The sequence below is a fragment of the Phocoena phocoena genome, chromosome 15, assembly GCF_963924675.1.
Source record: "Phocoena phocoena chromosome 15, mPhoPho1.1, whole genome shotgun sequence".
NCBI lineage: Eukaryota > Metazoa > Chordata > Mammalia > Artiodactyla > Phocoenidae > Phocoena > Phocoena phocoena.
In genome coordinates, this window is record NC_089233.1 from 64,317,784 (window position 1) to 64,340,968 (window position 23,185).

The 23,185-nt window shown below is 45.6% G+C and overlaps 1 pseudogene; it reads right to left on the bottom strand.

The window, feature by feature from the left end:
• Positions 1-350: 350 nt before the first annotated feature.
• The window catches only part of LOC136135411 (fer-1-like protein 4), a 47,959-nt pseudogene continuing 25,124 nt past the window's right edge, over positions 351-23,185 (bottom strand).

Genomic DNA, 23,185 nt, shown 5'->3' on the forward strand with positions numbered 1-23,185 from the left:
AGTCGCTGGCAAGAGCAGGCGCAGCAGGTGGGCTGCTCGAGGGCCTGACACCTCGGTGGCAGGGCTCCTCGGCTGTGACCCGCCACGGGGCCCTGTTCTTCCCGGCAGCAGGGCCACGTGGGCAGCCTCCCATTCTGTGCATTCATGCGCCCGAGGCCACCCAAGAACACATCTGTTCTCTGCCCCTAGTGTCATTTATTATCTGCAGCATGTGTTCAGGGGACAGGGTGGATACCTCATAAGGTTTACACAGAGAAAGCAGGGAACACCAGGATGGTTCCTGTTGGTGGGAAGGACACCAGGAGCAGGAGTTGAGGAGCTGGCATTACGGGATGAGTGTCCAAGGTCAGTCAGGGGCGGTGGAGGGGGTGGACGGTGACCTGGCTGATCAGGCCAGGCCTGGTGTAGGAGACGAGGAGGAGGAAAACAGTGATCAGCGCCGCCAGCAGCAGCAGGATGTGCCAGCAGCGGCGCCAGACAAAGACGACGGAGGTCTTCAGCGGGTTCACAAACCAGTTGAAGGAGGTTTCGGGGCAGCTGCGGGAAAGCAGGTGGTGTCGGAATGATGAGGAAGCCCCCCGGCTGCCCCCTGCCCCCTCCCCCAGGCTCTGGCCCCGCCTCCTGTACCGCACCGCCCGTACCCATGGGCTTCTCCGAGGGCTCTGGCTCCTTGTGCCTCTTTCCCATTGGACGTTTCTCAGCCTCCTCCACAGTCAGCAGCTCAAACTCAGCCTCCACCTTCCCCTGGAAAAGGGGCGACGGAAGCCAAGTTCTTAGGCCGGCTCAGGCCTGGCCCCTGCCTGGCCCGGTTCCTGCCCTGGCCGCACCCACTGTGAGGATGTAGTCGTTGCCTCCTGAGTCCGAGAACTCTTAAGTCTTCTGGCCGGCCCTTCCTCCTCTTCTTCCTCTTCTTCTTGCCAGCCTGAGCCTCCGGCACCCGCAGCTTCACTACAGGCCACCAGCCCCGCAAGCAGCGGCAGCGAAACAGATTACGCCTTGGCCCGGCCCCGTCCCAGACCAGCCACACGGAGCAGAGCTCGGGGCCCCAGGCCCCTCGCACCATGTCCGGTAGCTGCAGCTCCAAGGATCCTGCAGGTCCAGAGCTCTCTGAGTTAGGCAGGAGCTCAAGGTCTATCTGAACCAACCTGCCTCCCTGAGAGTGACATCAAGGAAAGCCGAGCCCAGAGGTAGAAAGTGCATCTTGGGGGAGGGGCATCCAAAGTTAGAATGTGGCAGTCAGGCCCCAGCTATGGACCACACACCACAGCCCAAATGTCAGCAGGTTGTCAGACCCTGATGATACAGGGCCCAAGGATGGGACCAGACCGCCAAAGCAGGGACTAAAGGCCATGGAGTCAAGAGTCCAGTGTAACCCGAGCTCAGGTCAAATTAGAGGACTGAGTGGGAGATTTGGGTGGAAATGGAGGTTTTGGTGCTCAGAGCTGAATAAGTTCAGTAATTAGGCCAGAAAGCAGACCTAGAATCTGAAATCCAGGATTGAGGATTGGGTTAGAGTAGGGAACCCAGGAGAGAGGGGACAGGGCAATGAGGGCAGAAATCGGGGCCAGGGGTTGAGGTAGGACGGCAGCTAAGCAGTAGCAAGGAAGTCGTTCGTTGGCAGAGATGCAGTCATAGTCCCAGACCTGCAGGACCAGCACAGACAGCTGCCGGAACTCAGCTTCCTCCAGGGTGAAGGGTCCAGGCCAGCAACGGACGTTCACCTCTCGCTCGGTGGGCAGGTAGTCAAAGCGGAACACGAAGCGCCGTTGAAGTTCCCTCCCCTGTCAGAGAGTTGAAGTGAACGTCTGTCTCCTGCTTGTCTTGCTCCAGCCCCTTCGCCCAGCTGGAGCCAGGGGAAAGGTGCAGGCGGAGGGGATGGGCATCCATGCTGGACGGAGCCCAGAAACCGGCTCCTCACCTAGCCTGCCCCTCCACTCACCACCAGACTGGTCCCTCCACCTAGCTCCGGGCACCATCGAGGGCTTAGGGGACAGAGCTCTGGCTCAGCCCAGGGCCCAAGCCCCTGTTTGAAATCTCACCTCAGTGCACAGCCATGTGCCCACTAGGCCTGTAGGCCTACCTTTTCACGTAGATGTCACTCGACATCTCTCCAGTGAGTGGGTTTGCATCATCCGGAACTACATCCTCCGTGTTCCAGATGATGACTCTGAGCTCATAGCTGAGGGATGTACTGGGGGAGGGTTTTCAGACTCTCGAGAGGGGTCCTGGGAGGGGCTGCAGGAAGGACCTGGGCCAGGGCCACTGACATGCATTGAGCACCTGATGTGTGCCCAGCCAGGTGATCAGGATGTCTGTGGTCCCTTGAAGGGACAGCCCCAGGTATCACCAACCACCCCCACCCCCCCAGATGGCACCAGGAATGGTCTGCTGACCCAAGCTGGGCCAATGGGCTTCTCCCACCCATAAATTTGGAATCAAGACCCTGAAAGGTTGACTCAAAAAGCATCAGATGCAGAGCTGGAGCCACCACAAGCCAAAGTGCTGTGCAAGCAGAGAGAGACAGTCTGCAGAGAGACACCAAGTGGGGATGACAGCACACAGCCCCTGAGGGACAGAAGGAAGGGCTGTGACATTCTTGATCCTACCCCAAATAGCCCTGTCCTTGTCTGTCATGAGGTTTCCTGGATATCTATTGTTTTCTTTTGCCCCGTATCAATTTCCCCTCTCTTGTTGACAGCACTCTGATTTTCTGTTGGTGACTCCCACTCCACCCCTACTACTGTCAGTCTGTGTTATCCTGGTGGGGCGGACCAACCCCTCTCTGGCTCCAGAGGTTGGTGTATCACCTACGACATCACCCAGGACTGGCCAGTCAATGCATTACAGCTCCCTGATCACAAAGGTTGGTTCAGGAATCAGCATTTGACCCAAGCTGGTACAATGAGAGTCAGCTCGAGACTTTTGCTCTAACTGGGAAAGACGTGGGTTTTTTTCCTGCTCAAGTAGTCCGGTTGGTAAGATGTAAGCCTCCACTGTTAAAAGCCACTTGGACCCCAGACTGCATGTCTCCATGAGAGTGACACCAAGGAAAGCAGAGCCCAGAGGTAGAAAGTGACAGATTGCTGACATCTGAAGTGCACACACCCTCCACTCAGAGTAGCTCAGGTCAAAAGGGGGTTAACTGGTATTTGGACTGTTTTAGTTGCAAGTGACAGACACCCAACTCACAATGGCTTATGAAAAAAAAGGGAATTTAACGGCTCACCTATCTGAAGCCTGGATCAGCTCTGCCTGCTTCATGGGGGCCCTTGCACAGGTTTTCAGAGAGCCTTTGTCCAAGATGTGGGCTGTCCAAGGTGTGCCCACCCCATGGGAGGATGGACCAGGACTCTCTCTTACCTGATTGGCTGCCGACGCTTTATGTCAACTGGAGGTGGGGCAGGCACATCTCCGGGGAAGATGTCAATCCACACATGAAGGGATCCCTGGGGGCACAGGAAGAGGCTAAAGGGTCTTGCTGGGTCCCACCCCCCTAACGGCCCTGTGGCCAGAGGTTGTGCCTTACCCCAGGTGGAGAGAAGAGCTGGGGTCAAGAGGGCAGATCCTGGGGTATGAGGATGAAGGTGGAGTCTGAACTGGGAATTCCAGGGTTGACATTAGCCTGAGGGTTCAGAGATGAGGCCCCAGAAGTGGAAGGCTGAGATCAAAAGTAAGATCTAGTGCTCCCAGGTCCAGATCCTAGGAATCTGGGGTAGAGGTCAGGTTGGGAGTGCCAGGTCTGAGCCTTGGTGGCCCAGGGGTGGGGATCCTTCAGAACCAGAGTCCAGGATGTGGGTATGGGGTCCAGGATGGAAGTCCAATACTGGAGTGGGGATGCTGGGCACCAGGATCAGGAGCCAAAGTCCAAAGTGGCAGTGCCCAGGTGGAGGTCTTGGAGAAAGGGCGTCCTGGGGTCCCAGGTCCAGGACCAGGTGGGAGTCCTGGGGTTCTGGGGTTGGGTGCTGAGCCCTCCTTCAACTGCAGCAGCCCTGGGCTGCGGCGATGGTAGAGGGGCCGTGTTTCTACGTGCTCAGGTACCAGCTGGATCCCAAGCCCAGGCATCTCCTGCCAGCGCCGCAGCACCAGCAATGCCTGGGGCTCCTCAGGGACCTCACTTGCCACCTCGGAGTCCCCACTACCTGGAACAAGAGGTGTGTGAGCTTGGGTTCCGCACAGTTCCCAACTCTCCTCCCTTCCTCCCCCTGCCCTCAGTAGACGCTCTAGGCTGAGGCAGCTGCTGCATCGGACAAACCCACGGGCTGGGAGGGCAAGTCCACAATGCACAGAAAGCTCTAACAACTTCTGCCAGTGAAAAGCCAGCAGTCAGGGGGACAGTGGGGTTGGAGGCTTTGTGGCCTCTGTGCAGACCTTGTTTAGAGAACAGACCTCTGGCCATATATGAAGCATGAGCTAAATTCTGCATCCATATTTTACGTTGTATGGGACCCCTGTGTCCCCAATTAGCTATGGCTCTGAGGGGTTCGCTAGGGCTCCCTGGAGATCTCACACTCACCAACAAAGACCATTTTCTCTCCACTATCGTCCTTACTCAGCCAAAACTCAGCTCCTCTGCTTGCAGAGGGAGGCGGGCTCTTTGTGGGGCACACTAGGCTGGGCACCAGGGTCCCCCCGTACCTTGTTCTTCCATCTTGCTCCCTCTGGACTGTGCAGTGGAGAGGGGCTGGTCCCTGGGGGCAGGGTCTCTGGCGGTGTCAGAAAGAGTTTGCTGCCCACCTTGACAGCCCCGGCTCGGTATTCGGGGGGGGAGGCCACAGGGTAGGCACAGCACCGCCAGGATCTGCGAAGGCTGAAATGCGTCACGCCAGGCACTGTAGCCATCCCTGTGGCAGAAAAGGAATGTGCCTCAGTTGGATCCAGCATATGAACATACTTGGGCACAGGGGCAGGGATGGGTGCCCTTGAGGACTTGGGATCCAGGTTTGTAACTCCTCTGCGGGACAGGTTAGCCCTCGCTTACGGTAACGGTGAAAATCAAATATGCATGGCAGGTGCTCCTATGAAGGAGATACTGATATTACCCGTCTTTCAAATGAGGAAACTGAAGCTCAGGAAAGCCAAGTGACTTATTAGTTACAGGATCCCAACTCCCAGGCCCATTTCTTGACCATTAAGCTACAATGTCTTGGTCGCAGGGGAGTCCCCTTCTATGAAATCGAAGGATCTGGACAGACAGGTGGGATGCGAACTTGAATGTCTTTGGTCAGACTTAGAATGACTCCTGAGGGCCCTGTTGGACTCACACGTCATACTGGGACGCCAGCCCACAGTTCGCCCTGTGGTGGCTATAGAATCGGTTTTCCAGATCAATGTGGGTCTCTCTGATGAGGTCATCAGAACCCACGAGGTCATGATCAAACACAGCCACGGTCAACTCTGGCTCAGCAGGGAGAGAGATGCTGAGCTCTAGGGCCCTGGCCAGGAGAGAGCGTGATGAGAACACCTCCACACCCTAGGAGGTGGTCTTGTGAAGGGTAGGGGTGTGAGGGGACTCAACAGCTTCTGTCCATTCCCCCACACCACATCAGCTGCCTGAGTGACAGCCACAGGGCGGGATGGCAAAGTTGCTCTCCATTCCCAAGCCCAGGGCCCAGCCTCACTCTCCAAAGATGGGGTTCAGCTACTTGAGGATGTAGCACTCTTTGGTGTCCAGCCACTCCCAGCCAACGCTCACCACCACATAGGGGTCTGCTTTGCCGTTGGCGTCCGCAGGAGCCAGGTTGGTAGCCTAGGGAGACATTATGGGGTGGAAATGAAAGAAATGTCATTGTCATAACCCAAGGTGGCTCTTGCCGGACCTAATCTCCGATTGAGTGTAAACAGGAAGTTACCAGGGAGAGATCTTCCACCTCAAGGAGTTAGCTGAGAGGTTGCACAAGATGACTTTTATTTACTTTTAAATTAATTATTGAAATACTTAAGACATACAAGTAAGTATAACAAAAGATATAATGAAACAAAATATGTGGAAAGATGTATACCCTTATACATCTTACTATTCAATTTGTAACTTTCCATATTGTTTGACCTTCATTTTTTTACAATGAGCATATTTTACATTTTATTCCTTTTTTTACTTTTTAAATTAAGAAGATTTTAACTAAATAAAAATAATTACATTTTTTTAATTGTATTAAAAAATAATACAATGAGCACGTGTGTGCCCAACTTCATAAATTAAACACTACCGACAAATGTCCCCTGAGTCCCCTGACCTGACTTAATTCCTTTTTCATCCCTGAAGTAGCCAGACCCTTTATTTGGGGTTTCTCACTCAACTCACAGAAAAAAAAAAGGAAAAATACTTTTACTACATATACATACGTCCCTAAGCAATATATAGCACTATATTGCATGGTTTAAACTATATTTAGTAAACTTACTTTTTCTGTTTTTGATAACTATGTAATTAAGTAAATTCATAACTTATGCATAAATTACTGAAGTATAATTTATACACAGCAATATATTTTTAGTCTTTTTACACTCCTACCTGCCATGTATGAGAGTTCCAGTTGTCCCACATCTTTCACACCTGGTATCGTCAGTCTTTTTACTTTCGTCAGTCTAGCGCTTGTGAAATTGTAGCTCACTGTGGTTTTAACTTGCATTTCCCTGCTGATGAAGCACGTTGAGCATCTTTGCATGTGCTTATTGCTCTTATATATATATTTGCTTTTGTGAAGTGACTCTTCAAATTTTTTGCTCCATTATTGAGTTTTAAATTTAAAAACATTACACTTTTAATTTCTAAACATTCTAACTGGGCCTTTCAACTTGCTGTTTATTTTTAATAGTCTCTTGTTCCTTGCTCATTTTAAATTCATTCTTTTATTTCTTTAAACATTTCATATATACTTATTTTACATTCTCTAGTCATTCCAATATCAATGACCTTAGGGGTCTGAATGTGTTGTTATTTTTGCTAATTCTTACTCATGGTGACTTTTTTTCTAAACATCTTTATTGGTGTATAATTGCTTTACAGTGGTGTGTTCATTTCTGGTTTATAACAAAGTGAATCAGCTATACATATACATATATCCCCATATCTCCTCCCTCTTGCGTCTCCCTCCCACCCTCCCATGGTGGCTTTTTTCTTTATATTTCAGTACTTTTTAATCATGATTCATATTTGGTTTAACTCATGCTGAGGGGCTGTTGTGGGTGTTCTCTGCCAGAGAGAGCTTGTTTTCACTCCTGCCAGTTTCCTAGGCAAACTACCAACCTGCAGCCACTTTAAAATAAATCCTCCACTTGAGGTTTTGGGGATCACACAGATGGTGGGAACTCAGGCCCTGAACTGTATTAGAGCCAGCTTGTGGTCATGGATGCTAGGGGAAACTTTTTCCCCTCTAACCAATGCCAAGTTTAAGACAGGCAAGTTTCCTTGGTGTCTCCTTCTGCCTTTCAAGTTCCTATTTTTGTTCATCCTTATGCAGAGGGTGTAATTTTGGGGCCTCCACTTTATATAAGGCCGTTCAGTCAAACTCCTCCCCTAGAGTAGCCCCAGGACTTCATCTTCTGTCCTCACTGCCTGTCAACCATCCACGAGGAAGATGAGGTTTCCCAGGTCAGCAGTAAGTGTGGGGTGAAAGCCAGCTTTAGCATTCCTTTTCCCCAGGTCCCTGTTATTAACTATATTTTCTTGTTTTCTGTAATCTTGATGCTGTGGTATCTGGAGCCATACTGGCCTGGGAGAAATTGCACCTGTCAGGGATACTAATTCCTAGAGTTAGCAAACAACACACCTGCCAGAGCACCTTTCATATACAAAGCAACCAATCTAGAGCCCATACAATGTCCAACCACCTCCTCTATCTGGCTCTTATACTCCAGGAAGTAATATTCCTCTGCCCTAATCATCCTCAGGGCCAGGTTCCAGACAACAAGAGACAGTGAGACAGCCCCCGTACCCCAGAGACCACAGGAATTATTCAAACTAGCCAATCCTAAGCCTGCTTACACTGCCTTGCCCTGCCTTTCCTGCAGAAACCACAATAAAGGCTCTGGCCCTCACACTTCCCTTCCTCCTTCTGCCTCTGGACTGGCCCTCATGCTTCCCTGTGTGGCCCTGCAGGGTACAGCATGCACCGCCCCCACCTCCAGAAAATTGAAACAACAGACTATCTTTTCAATGGCAACCATCTCCTGATCTGTTGGCTTCACCAAACATGGATAAGAACAAAATCCTGGGTACGTTTTAAAGCAGTTCCTGCTTTTATTCTGTTTTTTTTTTTTTTCCACTCTAAAATCTCTTACTTTCTTGGAAGCTCAGAATTGCATTTAAAAGATTTTTTAAAAATAAATTTATTTACTTCCGGGAAGATGGCGGAAGAGTAAGACGCGGAGATCACATTCCTCCCCATAGATACACCAGAAATACATCTACACGTGGAACAACTCCTACAGAACACCTACTGAACGCTGGCAGAAGACCTCAGACCTCCCAAAAGGCAAGAAACCCCCTACGTACCTGGGTAGGGCAAAAGAAAAAAGAATAAACAGAGACAAAAGGATAGGGATGGGTCCTGCACCAGCGGGAGGGAGCTGTGAAGGAGGAAAAGTGTCCACACACTAGGAAGCCCCTTCGCGGGCGGAAACTGCGGGTGGCGGAGAGGGGGAGCTTCGGAGCCGTGGAGTAGAGCACAGCAACAGGGGTGCGGAGGGCAAAGCGAAGAGATTCCAGCACAGAGGATCAGGGCCAACCGGCACTCACCAGCCCGAGAGGCTTGTTTGCTCCCCCGCCGGAGCGGGCGGGGCTTCGGTCGGAGCGCAGGGAGAGGACTGGGGTTGGCGGCATTAACACAGCCTGCAGGGGGTTAGTGCGCCACGGCTGGCCGGGAGGGAGTCCGGGGGAAAGTCTGGACCTGCCGAAGAGGCAAGAGACTTTTTCTTCCCTCTTTATTTCCTGGTGCGCGAGGAGAGGGGATTAAGAGCGCCGCTTAAAGGAGCTCCAGAGAAGGGCGCGAGCCGCGGCTAAAAGCGCGGACCCCAGAGACGGTCATGAGACGCTAAGTCTGCTGCTGCCGCCACCAAGAAGCCTGTGTGTTCGCGACCACAGGTCACTCTCCACACCCCCCTTCCGGGGAGCCTGTGCAGCCCGCCACTGCCAGGGTCCCGGGATCCAGGGACAACTCCCCCGGGAGAACGCAAGGCGCGCCTCAGGCTGGTGCAACGTCACGCTGGCCTCTGTCGCTGCAGGCTCGCCCTGCACTCCGTGACCCTCCCTACCCCCGGCCGGAGTGAGCGAGAGCCTCCGAATCAGCGGCTCCTTTAACCCCGTCCTGTCTGAGCAAAGAACAGACGCCCTCCAGCGACCTACACGCACAGGCGGGGCCAAATCCAAAGCTGAGCCCCTGGGAGCTGTGAGAACAAAGAAGAGAAAGGGAAATCCCTCCCAGCAGCCGCAAAAGCAGCGGATTAAAGCTCCACAATCAACTTGATGTACCCTGCATCTGTGGAATACATGAATAGACAACGAATCATCCCAAATTAAGGAGGTGGACTTGAGAGCAAGATTTATTATTCTTTCTCCTTTTCCTTTTTTTGTGTGTATGTGTATGCTTCTGTGTGAGATTTTGTCTGTATAGCTTTGCTTCCACCATTTGTCCGAGGGTTCTATCCGTCCTTTTTTTTAAAATTTTTTCTTAATAATTACTTTTTATTTTAATAACCTTATTTTATTTTACTTTATCTTCGTTCTTTCTTTCCTTCCTTCCCTTCTTTAGACAACGAATCATCCCAAACTGAGGAGGTGGACTTTGAGAGCAACATTTATGATTTTTTCCTCTTTTCCTCTTTTTGTGAGTGTGTATGTGTATGCTTCTGTGTGAGATTTTGTCTGTATAGCTTTGCTTCCACCATTTGTTCCAGGGTTCTATCCATCCGTTTTTTTGTTTTTTGTTTTTTTTTCTCTTAATAATTATTTTTTTATTTTAATAACTTTATTTTATCTTACTTCATTTTTACTTTATCTTCTTTCTTTCTTTTTTTCCTTCCTTCCCTCCTTCCTTCCTTGCTCCCTCCCTCCCTCCTTTCTTTCTTTCTTTCTACTTCTACTAATTCTTTCTTTCTACTTTTTCCTCCCTTTTCTTATGAGCCGTGTGGATGAAAGGCTCTTGGTGCTGCAGCCAGGAGTTAGTGCTGTGCCTCTGAGGTGGGAGAGCCAACTTCAGGACACTGGTCCACAAGAGGCCTCCCAGCTGCACATAATATCAAATGGTGAAAATCTCCCAGAGATCTCCATCTCAACACCAGCACCCAGCTTCACTCAACGACCAGCAAGCTACAGTGCTGGACATCCTATGCCAAACAACTAGCAAGATAGGAACACAACACCACCCATTAGCAGAGAGGCTGCCCAAAATCATAATAAGTCGACAGACACCCCAAAACACACCACCAGACGTGGACCTGCCCACCAGAAAGACAAGATCCAGCCTCATCCACCAGAACACAGGCACTAGTCCCCTCCACCAGGAAGCCTACACAACCCACTGAACCAACCTTAGCCACTGGGGACAGACACCAAAAACAACAGGAACTACGAACCTGCAGCCTGCCAAAAGGAGACCCCAAACACAGTAAGATAAGCAAAATGAAAAGACAGAAAAACACACAGCAGATGAAGGAGCAAGATAAAAACCCACCAGACCTAACAAATGAAGAGGAAATAGGCAGTCTACCTGAAAAAGAATTCAGAATAATGATAGTAAAGATGATCCAAAATCTTGGAAATAGAATAGACAAAATGCAAGAAACATTTAACAAGGACCTAGAAGAACTAAAGATGAAACAAACAATGATGAACAACACAATAAATGAAATGAAAAATACTCTAGATGGGATCAATAGAATAACTGAGGCAGAAGAACGGATAAGTGACCTGGAAGATAAAATAGCGGAAATAACTACTGCAGAGCAGAATAAAGAAAAAAGAATGAAAAGAACTGAGAACAGTCTCAGAGACCTCTGGGACAACATTAAACGCACCAACATTCGAATTATAGGGGTTCCAGAAGAAGAGAAAAAGAAAGGGACTGAGAAAATATTTGAAGAGATTATAGTTGAAAACTTCCCTAATATGGGAAAGGAAATAGTTAAGTCCAGGAAGCACAGAAAGTCCCATACAGGATAAATCCAAGGAGAAATACGCCAAGACACATATTAATCAAACTGTCAAAAATTAAATACAAAGAAAACATATTAAAAGCAGCAAGGGAAAAACAACAAATAACACACAAGGGAATCCCCATAAAGTTAACACCTGATCTTTCAGCAGAAACTCTGCAAGCCAGAAGGGAGTGGCAGGACATATTGAAAGTGATGAAGGAGAAAAACCTGCAACCAAGATTACTCTACCCAGCAAGGATCTCATTCACGTTTGATGGAGAAATTAAAACCTTTACAGACAAGCAAAAGCTGAGAGAGTTCAGCACCACCAAACCAGCTATACAACAACTGCTAAAGGAACTTCTCTAGGCAAGAAACACAAAAGAAGGAAAAGACCTACAATAACGAACCCAAAACAATTAAGAAAATAGAAATAGGAGCATACATATCGATAATTACCTTAAATGTAAATGGACTAAATGCTCCCACCAAAAGACACAGATTGGCTGAATGGATACAAAAACAAGACGTATATATTTGCTGTCTACAAGAGACCCACTTCAGACCTAGAGACACATACAGACTGAAAGTAAGGGGATGGAAAAAGGTATTTCATGCAAATGGAAACCAAAAGAAAGCTGGAGTAGCAATTCTCATATCAGACAAAATAGACTTTAAAATAAAGACTATTAGAAGAGACAAAGAAGGACACTACATAATGATCAAGGGATCGATCCAAGAAGAAGATATAACAATTGTAAATATTTATGCACCCAACATAGGAGCACCTCAATACATAAGGCAAATACTAACAGCCATAAAAGGGGAAATCGACAGTAACACATTCATAGTAGGGGACTTTAACACCCCACTTTCACCAATGGACAGATCATCCAAAATGAAAATAAATAAGGAAACACAAGCTTTAAATGATACATTAAACAAGATGGACTTAATTGATATTTATAGGACATTCCATCCAAAAACAACAGAATACACATTTTTCTCAAGTGCTCATGGAACATTCTCCAGGATAGATCATATCTTGGGTCACAAATCAAGCCTTGGTAAATTTAAGAAAATTGAAATTATATCAAGTATCTTTTCCGACCACAATGCTATGAGACTAGATATCAATTACAGGAAAAGATCTGTAAAAAATACAAACACATGGAGGCTAAACAATACACTACTTAATAACGAAGTGATCACTGAAGAAATCAAAGAGGAAATCAAAAAATACCTAGAAACAAATGACAATGGAGACACGACGACTCAAAATCTATGGGATGCAGCAAAAGCAGTTCTAAGAGGGAAGTTGATAGCAATACAATCCTACCTTAAGAAACAGGAAACATCTCGAATAAACAACCTAACCTTGCACCTAAAGCAATTAGAGAAAGAAGAACAAAAAAACCCCAAAGTTAGCAGAAGGAAAGAAATCATAAAAATCAGATCAGAAATAAATGAAAAAGAAATGAAGGAAACGATAGCAAAGATCAATAAAACTAAGAGCTGGTTCTTTGAGAAGATAAACAAAATTGATAAACCATTAGCCAGACTCATCAAGAAAAAAAGGGAGAAAACTGAAATCAATAGAATTAGAAATGAAAAAGGAGAAGTAACAACTGACACTGCAGAAATACAAAAGATCATGAGAGATTACTACAAGCAACCCTATGCCAATAAAATGGACAACCTGGAAGAAATGGACAAATTTTTAGAAAGGCACAACCTGCCAAGACTGAATCAGGAAGAAATAGAAAATATGAACAGACCAATCACAAGCACTGAAATTGAAACTGAGATTAAAAATCTTCCAACAAGCAATAGCCCAGGACCAGATGGCTTCACAGGCAAATTCTATCAAACATTTAGAGAAGAGCTAACACCTATCCTTCTCAAACCCTTCCAAAATACAGCAGAGGGAGGAACACTCCCCAACTCATTCTACGAGGCCACCATCATCCTGATACCAAAACCAGACAAGGATGTCACAAAGAAAGAAAACTACAGGCCAATATCACTGATGAACATAGATGCAAAAATCCTCAACAAAATACTAGCAAACAGAATCCAACAGCACATTAAACGGATCATACACCATGATCAAGTGGGGTTTATTCCAGGAATGCAAGGATTCTTCAATATACGCAAATCAATCAACGTGATACACCATATTAACAAATTGAAGGAGAAAACCATATGGTCATCTCAATAGATGCAGAGAAAGCTTTCGACAAAATTCAACACCCATTTATGATAAAAACCCTGCAGAAAGTAGGCATAGAGGGAACTTTCCTCAACATAATAAAGGCCATATATGACAAACTCACAGCCAACATCGTCCTCAATGGTGAAAAACTGAAAGCATTTCCACTATGATCAGGAACAAGACAAGGTTGCCCACTCTCACCACTCTTATTCAACATAGTTTTGGAAGTTTTAGCCACAGCAATCAGAGAAAAAAAGGAAATAAAAGGAATCCAAATCAGAAAAGAAGACGTAAAGCTGTCACTATTTGCAGATGACATGATACTATACATAGAGAATCCTAAAGATGCTACCAGAAAACTACTAGAGCTAATCAATGAATTTGGTAAAGTAGCAGGATACAAAATTAATGCACAGAAATCTCTGGCATTCCTATACACTAAGGATGAAAAACCTGAAAGTGAAATCAAGAAAACACTCCCATTTACCATTGCAACAAAAAGAATAAAATATCTAGGAATAAACCTACCTAAGGAGACAAAAGACCTGTATGCAGAAAATTATAAGACACTGATGAAAGAAATTAAAGATGATACAAATACATGGAGAGATATACCATGTTCTTGGATTGGAAGAATCAACATTGTGAAAATGACTCTACTACCCAAAGCAATCTACAGATTCAATGCAATCCCTATCAAACTACCACTGGCATTTTTTACAGAACTAGAACAAAAAATTTCACAATTTGTATGGAAACACAAAAGACCCCAAATAGCCAAAGCAATCTTGAGAACGAAAAACGGAGCTGGAGGAATCAGGCTTCCTGACTTCAAACTGTACTACAAAGCTACAGTAATCAAGACAGTATGGTACTGGCACAAAATCAGAAATATAGATCAATGGAACAGGATAGAAAGCCCAGAGATAAACCCACGCACATATGGTCACCTTATCTTTGATAAAGGAGGCAGGAATGTACAGTGGAGAAAGGACAGCCTCTTCAATAAGTGGTGCTGGGAAAACTGGACAGCTACATGTAAAAGTATGAGATTAGATCACTCCCTAACACCATACACAAAAATAAGCTCAAAATGGATTAAAGACCTAAATGTAAGGCCAGAAACTATCAAACTCTTAGAGGAAAAGATAGGCAGGACACTCTATGAGATAAATCACAGCAAGGTCCTTTTTGACCCACATCCTAGAGAAATGGAAATAAAAACAAAAATAAACAAATGGGACCTAATGAAACTTAAAAGCTTTTGCACAGCAAAGGAAACCATAAACAAGACCAAAAGACAACCCTCAGAATGGGAGAAAATATTTGCAAATGAAGCAACTGACAAAGGATTAATCTTCAAAATTTATAAGCAGCTCATGCAGCTTAATAACAAAAAAACAAACAACCCAATCCAAAAGTGGGCAGAAGACCTAAATAGACATTTCTCCAGAGAAGATATACAGATTGCCAACAAACACATGAAAGAATGCTCAACATCACTAATCATTAGAGAAATGCAAATCAAAACTACAATGAGATATCATCTCACACCAGTCAGAATGGCCATCATCAAAAAATCTAGAAACAATAAATGCTCGAGAGGGTGTGGAGAAAAGGGAACCCTCTTACACTGTTGGTGGGAATGTAAATTGATACAGCCACTGTGGAGAACAGTATGGAGGTTCCTTAAAAAACTACAAATAGGGCTTCCCTGGTGGCGCAGTGGTTGAGAGTCCGACTGCCGATGCAGGGGACACGGGTTCGTGCCCCGGTCCAGGAAGATCCCACATGCCGCGGAGCGGCTGGGCCCGTGAGCCATGGCCGCTCAGCCTGCGCGTCTGGAGCCTGTGCTCAGCAACGGGAGAGACCACAGCAGTGAGAGGCCCGCGTACCGCAAAAAAAAAAAACAAAAAACTACAAATAGAACTACCATATAACCCAGCAATCCCACTACTAGGCATATACCCTAAGAAAACCATAATTCAAAAAGAATCATGTACCAAAATGTTCGTTGCAGCTCTATTTACAATAGCCCAGAGATGGAAACAACCTAAGTGTCCATCATCGGATGAATGGATAAAGAAGATGTGGCACATATATACAATGGAATATTACTCAGCCATAAAAAGAAACGAAATTGAGCTATTTGTAATGAGGTGGATAGACCTAGAGTCTGTCATACAGAGTGAAGTAAGTCAGAAAGAGAGAGACAAATACCGTATGCTAACACATATATATGGAATTTAAGGGGAAAAAATGTCATGAAGAACCTAGGGGTGAAACAGGAATAAAGACACAGACTTACTAGAGAATGGCCTTGAGGCTATGGGGAGGGGGAAGGGTAAACTGTGACATAGTGAGAGAGAGGCATGGACATATATACACTACCAAACGTAAGGTAGGTAGCTAGTGGGAAGCAGCCACATAGCACAGGGAGATAGCTCAGTGCTTTGTGACTGCCTGGAGGGGTGGGGTAGGGAGGGTGGGAGGGAGGGAGACGCAAGCGGGAAGAGATATGGGAACATATGTATATATATAACTGATTCATTTTGTTGTGAAGCTGAAACTAACATAGCATTGTAAAGCAATTATACTCCAATAAAGATGTTAAAATGAAAAAAAATTAATTTATTTACTTATTTATATTTTATTTTTGGCTGCATTGGGTCTTCATTGCTGTGCACGGACTTTCTCTAGTTGCGGCAAGCAGGAGCTACTCTTCGTTGTGGTGCATGGGCTTCTCATTGTGGTAGCTTCTCTTGTGGCCGAGCACGGGCTCTAGGCACGTGGGCTTCAGTAGTTGTGGCATGTGAGCTCGGTAGTTGTGGCGCACAGGCTTAGCTGCTCCGCAGCATGTGGGATCTTCCCGGACCAGGGCTCAAACCCGTCTCCCCTGCATTGGCAGGTGGATTCTTAACCACTGTGCCACCATGGAAGTCCTAAAAGGTGTTTTTAACAGTATGAAGATTCCTCAAAACACTAAAATTAGAGTTGCTATATGATCCAGCAATCCCACTCCTGGGCATATATCCTGAAAAAACTATAATTCAGAAACATACAGGGAGGGCTTCCCTGGTGGCACAGTGGTTAAGAATCTGCCTGCCAATGCAGGGGACACGGGTTCAAGCTCTGGTCCGGGAAGATCCCACATGCTGTGGAGCAACTAAGCCTGTGTGCTACAACTACTGAGCCTGCACTCTAGAGCCCACAAACCACAACTACTGAGCCCATGTGCCACAACTACTGAGCCTGTGCACCTAGAGCCTGTGCTCTATAACAAGAGAAGCCACCACAATGAGAATCCTCCGCACCGCAACAAAGAGTAGCCCCCACTTGCCACAACTAGAGAAAGCCCACGCGCAGCAACGAAAACCCAATGCAGCCAAAAATAAAATTAAAAAAAAAAAGATACAGGGAATTCCCTGGTGGTCCAGTGGTTAGCACTCTGCGCTTCCACTGTAGGGGGTACAGGTTCGATCCCTGGTCAGGGAAATAAGATCCTGCATGTCACACAGTGCAGCCAAAAAAATAATAACAAGTAAATAAATAAATATAACCAAAAAAAGATACATGCACCCCTATGTTCATAGCAGCACTACTCATGATAGCCAAGACATGGAAGCAACCTAAATGCCCATCGACAGATGAATGGATAAAGATGTGGTACATATATACAATGGAATAATACTCAGCCATAAAAAAAATGAAATAATGCTATTTGCAGCAACATGGATGGACCTAGAGATTATCATACTAAGTGAAATAAGTCAGAAAGAGAAAGACAAATACCATATGATATCACTTATATGTGGAATCTAAAAACACTTCGCATCAGTTGACAGAAATCTTCATTTTATTTTACAGCTGCATAGTACTCTGTTGTACGGACATAGCACAGTTTATTCAACCCTTCTGCTATGTATGGGCATTTAATAAGATTTGATTTTTAATGGTCTTCCATCTTTAGAAATTTTATTTTATTATTTTCAAATCTGCCCAATTTTTATAGCCTTTTGTTCTCTGCATGTGAAATCATTTTAAACTGTGAAGTAATTTTAAGCTGTTTTATATTTCTAATATTTGAAAATTCTAACATCCAAAGCCCTTAGAGATCTAATTCTCTTTTGTGTTGTGTCTTTCTGACAAATTTTCCTGAGATTGTTTTCTTATATATTTTATAATTTGGGATTGTGAACCCAAATTTGGTTATCTAAATCTAGGGAAGTCTGTGAAGCCTGATTTGGGACTACTTTAAGCCAGTCTCTCAACTTTGAGTTTTGTGGACTAAGCAGATAATAAAAATTCAAGTCTTAAATCAATGTGAGGGCAAAACTCTTAATAGTAAATCCTCAGGGAAGACATTTTTTCTATTTCCCCCAGTTGGAACAGAGGCTGAGATAGACCATTTACCTTACAGGCTTCTTTCCCAGTGGGTGGGCTTCCTCTTGCCCACCTTTCACTGAGAGTAGAGCCCTTCCTGGGTGCTGCTTCGAGCAAGGGTCTTGGTTGTGTCTCCCACCTTGTATAGGCTATTAGATATTAGAACCTAAGGCTTGGGGTCCAGGTATGGACAAATCCTCTCAAGAGAATCTGACTTCAGGGCTTGTTCAGGGATTCCTGCTGTTTCCTCATTTTGGCCCATTGGGAATTCCCTTTCTTATGAGCTTAGCATTTGTTTAAAAGATTGTTTATCTAGCATTTCTAGATCTATTATATCGAGAATTTATTTCAGACCATCTGGTCTGCAATGTTGCTAGAAGTAGAAGGTCCAGATGATGTCTACTATCTGATGTATGCACTAGGATGCTTACATTGTGGTAGAAGAGTGCCACAGGATGTTTCTTGAAATTACGTCTTAGTCAGAATGCCTATATTTAAACTAGATAAAAGTACAGCATCTGCTCTGTGCCGGGAGTGAAGGGATAGCAACCCACTCATTCCCCTCTCACTCCCTGAGATGCCTTTAAGGAAACTGCAGGGCCCTGTTGAGCACTATATGAAAACTGCAGCAATGAGAGGACCTGTACAAAGGTATTTGATGACAGGCCATCACAAAGCTTTACAGAGTTGTGCTCTTCCTGGAATTATACTCCCCATTCTATGAGACTAGAACTACAAATAAGGAATTAGGGGATCTAAGCTCTAAATTCAGGTTCTGCCGTGAGCAAGATGTGTAACCCTGTGAAGTCTCTTAAGTTTGTGCCTAAGATTTCCCATCTGAAAAATGAAAAAGCTGGACTCTGATCCCTTCAGTCTGTAGGTTTTGTGTACATTACCTTTGCCAGAGTTAGAGGCATGCCAGGCCAATGGATGCTCACCTTTACAACATATACTCTGACTGGAAACTTGATGGGCCGATTCTGTGTGGGATCCCCCTGGAGATCTGGGGATCAGAGAAGGACACTGCCTCTGATTCAGGGTAAATGAGGTAGGAGCCCTGGGTGGGATGGGGGGATATGGAGCAGAAAAACACTGGTAAGACAGTCTTCTTCCTACATCCCCACTTGTGCTCCTTGGTCCCCCATTCCTTCCCGAAACATACCTTGAACTTGCCCACAAGGTTTCCAGACCCTTCTTCCTCTCCATCTCCATCCTGACCTCCTTACCCCCGATACAGGGGAAACACATGCAGCCAGTCTTCAAAGTGGTTAAACTCTTCTTCCAGGGAGCTGTTGTAAATCTGAAAGGCGAGGGCCTCAGTGACAGCTCGTCCAGAATCCGAGCAGAATCCCCTCTTGCAACACCCACTTACCTTCAGAGTGGCGATTGCTTTTTTCTGGGACACAGAGCCTTTGACTTCAGCCTTACCCTGGTCTTGGGCTTCCCCATCCACAGAAAGGAGATTGCCCCCATCTGGGAACAGCAGAAATGCTGTTAGAAATACGTTAGAAATACTGGTTAGAAATACTGGTGTGGGGGAGGGAGGGAGACACAAAGAGGAAAACAAGAAAGCCAATCTCTTACCTGAATCCCCAGCATCATCCATTTCATCCTCATCTAAGTTGGTCTGAAATCAAAGCGCAGGTCAAAGATTCTTCCCTACCCTTTACCTCCTTAATCTACCCCTTTTACAGGATAGGGAGTTGGAAAACTTTAGCTCAAGTTCCAGCTGGGTAAGCCACTTGCATTTTCAAAGCCTTAGTTTATCATATAGTCCTGATATGTAACCACCAGGTACGTGTGGCTATTGAGCACTTGAAATGCATCTGGTCCAAACTGAGATGTGCTGGAAGCATAAACTACACACCAGATTTTAAAGACTAGTATAAAATAAGATTATAAAATATCTCATTATTGAGCTTCCCCTGGGGGAAGTGGTTAAGAATTCACCTGCCAATGTAGGGGACATGGGTTCGAGTCCTGGTCCGGGAAGACCCCACATGCCGCGAAGCAACTAAGCCTGTGCGCCACAACTACTGAGCCTGCGCTCTAGAGCCCATGCTGTGCAGCAAGAGAAGCCACCACAATGAGAAGCCTTCGTACCGCAACAAAGAATAGCCCCCGCTCACCACAACTAGAGAAAGCCCACGCTCAGCAACAAAGACCCAACACAGCCATAAATAAATAAATAAATAAAATCTATTAATTAAAAAAATCTCACTATTAATTGTTTATAACGGTTACTTCTTGAAATGATACTATAGATATACTAGGTTAAATAAAATATATTATTAAAATCATTTTCATCGTTTCCTTTTATTTTTTTTTAATGTGGCTACTACAAAAGTTAAAATTACATATGTGGCTCACACGATATTTCTGTTGGACAAGACAGCTCTAGATAATGGAGTTAATAATCCCCAGCTTCTCAAATTGTCGTGAAGATGAGAAAAGATGGCTGTAACAAAGAGTTCTGAAAAACTGTAGAGCTCCATGTTTGATGAGATCCTTCTTCTTACCATTTACCCTCCTGTCTCCAGCCCCTCAACCCCCAGAAGCCTGCTCTGCTCCCACCTGCCCCTGGAGCTCCTGCAGAGATGCATAGTACTTGGACCACCAGTCGAGCTCTTCAGGATCTGGGATGTCCTCCTCCAGCTCTGGGCCTTGATTCAGGAGGCCTCCCAGAGGGAGCTTCTTCAGAGGAGCCTGAGGGAGCAAGAACTCAGCACCTCTAACCTAGCACCACCCCAAGCCCCCCCAGTCCCTTCTCCACCCATCCCCCATACTCCATCACCTTTAGGAGCCGCCTGAGTATCCCCACTTCAGCCAAGAAGGGATCCCGGGACCTCTGTTCTGAGAGGGGATAAAAGACACCAGGAGGTCAGGTAAGTAGAAGTCAGACTCAGTGCTCCACTGGAGGGTCCCCTGGAGCCATCTCAGCCAGGAACCAGATGGACTTCTGTCTGGTGGCCCCTAAGGGGGAAGCCCCTTACCTTGAGGTACCTTGGGCACCAGGTCCCCTGTCTCCTCCTCTCCTTCCCCCTCAGGGGGATCCTCCTGACTCCAGAGTGTGAATCTCAGCATATGGGGGACGATGTGGGAACCCACGAGCACTGTGCGGCCAAAGGCCCAGCGCTCAATCACCAGGATGCTGAGGGGGGCTGCACATAAGGCTGCTCTGGCAAGTCCTGGGGGTAGGGAGAGAGGACCTGTGTCTCTGCAGACTGTGGGAGGAGGAGAGGCAGCAGCAGAGATAGATGAGAAAACAGTGTAGCTAAATATGCATTCAAAGCCCACAGCCTCACTGAGTCATCTCTGGTGAGTCATTGCTTTCTGAACCCACTTCCCAGCTAAAAAGGGGACACAATCCTGGACTGGAAAGACTATTGTATCAAATGATATAACAGTACAAAAATTCTTTGGAACCTACAAAGCGCCATCAGAAATATGAGGTGGTTGTTGTTTATCATTATGTAAAGGACCAATGCTCAGTTTGCTAATATAGATTTAGGACCATAAAACTATGTATGCTCTTTAATCCAGAAATTCTATATATATCAATGGATCCTAAGCGGGGGGCAGGGACAACAGTTATAATACTGTATTGTTGGCTTTATTTTACATATATGTGACAGTTACAGCACAAAAGGGGGGAGGAATGAATGGAGTTATAATGGAGAAAACTATTTCTATTTTACTGGAACTAAATTGGTATTAATCTGAAATGGATTGTGAAAAATCAGTATGCATACTGTAATCCCTAGAGCAACTACTAAGTAAATATCAGCTAAGGAATTAAAGCAGTATACTAACAAATATCTATGTAATACAAAAGAAGGCAGTAAAGGAAGAACGAAAAATATGAGACTTACAGAAAACAAATAGCAAAGAGGCAAATGTAAATCCAACCATATCAATAATAACATCAAATGTGACTGTATTAAACAGTTCAAAGATAGAGATTGTCAAACGGATTTAAAAAAAAGATGCAACTACATGCTGTTTAAGAGATGCTCTTTCGTGAGATACATATAGGTTGAAGGTAAAAGGATGAGGAAACATATGCCATGCAAATACTAACCACAGAGAACTAGAGCAGCTATATTATCAGACAAATAGTCTTTAAGACAAAAAAGAGAGACAAACTAGAGACAAACAAGGACATTTTATAATGATAAACAGATCGATTCATAGGAAGTTATAACAATTATAAATATATATGCACCTAACAACAAAAACTGAAAATACAAGTAAAAAAAGACAAAAAAATAGGGCTTTCCTGGTGGCGCAGTGGTTGAGAGTCCGCCTGCTGATGCAGGGGACACGGGTTCGTGTCCCGGTCCGGGAAGATCCCACATGCCACGGAGCGGCTGGGCCCGTGAGCCATGGCCGCTGAGCCTGCGCGTCTGGAGCCTGTGCTCCGCAACGAGAGAGGCCATAACAGTGAGAGGCCCGCGTACCGCAAAAAAAAATAAAAATAAAAGACAAAAAAATAAAGGGAGAAACAAACAATTCAACAAAAGTTGGAAACTTCAATACCATATTCTCAATAATGGATAGAACAACTAGACATAACATTCCCAAGGAGGCTTTTTTTAGGAAAGCTTGAATAATACTATCAACCCAACTTGACCTGACTGGTATCTGATATAGGACATTCCACCCAACAACGAAGCATTCACATTCTTTTCAGGTGCACAGTGGAGAGAGGGGTGTTTTCCTCAACTTGCACTATGAAATGGGAAATGACAGGAACACCCGCTAGAAGTTCAGCGAGCAAAGTGCTTTCAGTTTCATCATCTTATAGCACAATGAAGTTTTCAAACTGAAAACTGCTGCATGTGAAACAGTCATGAAATAGTGTTGCGTTTTGTTGTTGCTGTTGCTGTGCTCCCCCTTGCAGTCGGGAACCACTGTGCTTTGTCCCAGTCCCCGCCTTGCCCCCGTACAGCACTCTTCAGTTTACAAAGCCCTTTCACCAAGATCCTTTCTTTCATTGGCTCCTTATAGCACCCTTTCGTCCCTTTTTTAAACAAACAAACAGAAAAACTAAAGCTCAAATCAGACAAGTGATTTGACAGGCTCCTAAGTGACATTGCCAGAATTTGACTCCAAAGCCCATACTAGAGTACAGTAATTACAAATTAAACAAAGAATGTATTTGTCTTCATAGTCCCTGGTGTCTCAGATTCCTTTGGACTCACACTTCATGACTTTTGGCTAATCCACTCAATCAACAGAGCCAATGGAGCACAACCAGTTCATGAATTAATCCAGGGATCAGCCAATTATTGCCTATAAACCAAATCTGGCCTGCTGTCAGTTTTTGTAAATAAAGTTTTATTGGAACTGCCATACTCATTCATTTCCTTGTCGCCTATGGATGATTACATGCTATGATGGCAGAGTTGAGTAACTGCAACTGAGACTGTATGGCCCACAAAGCCTAAAATA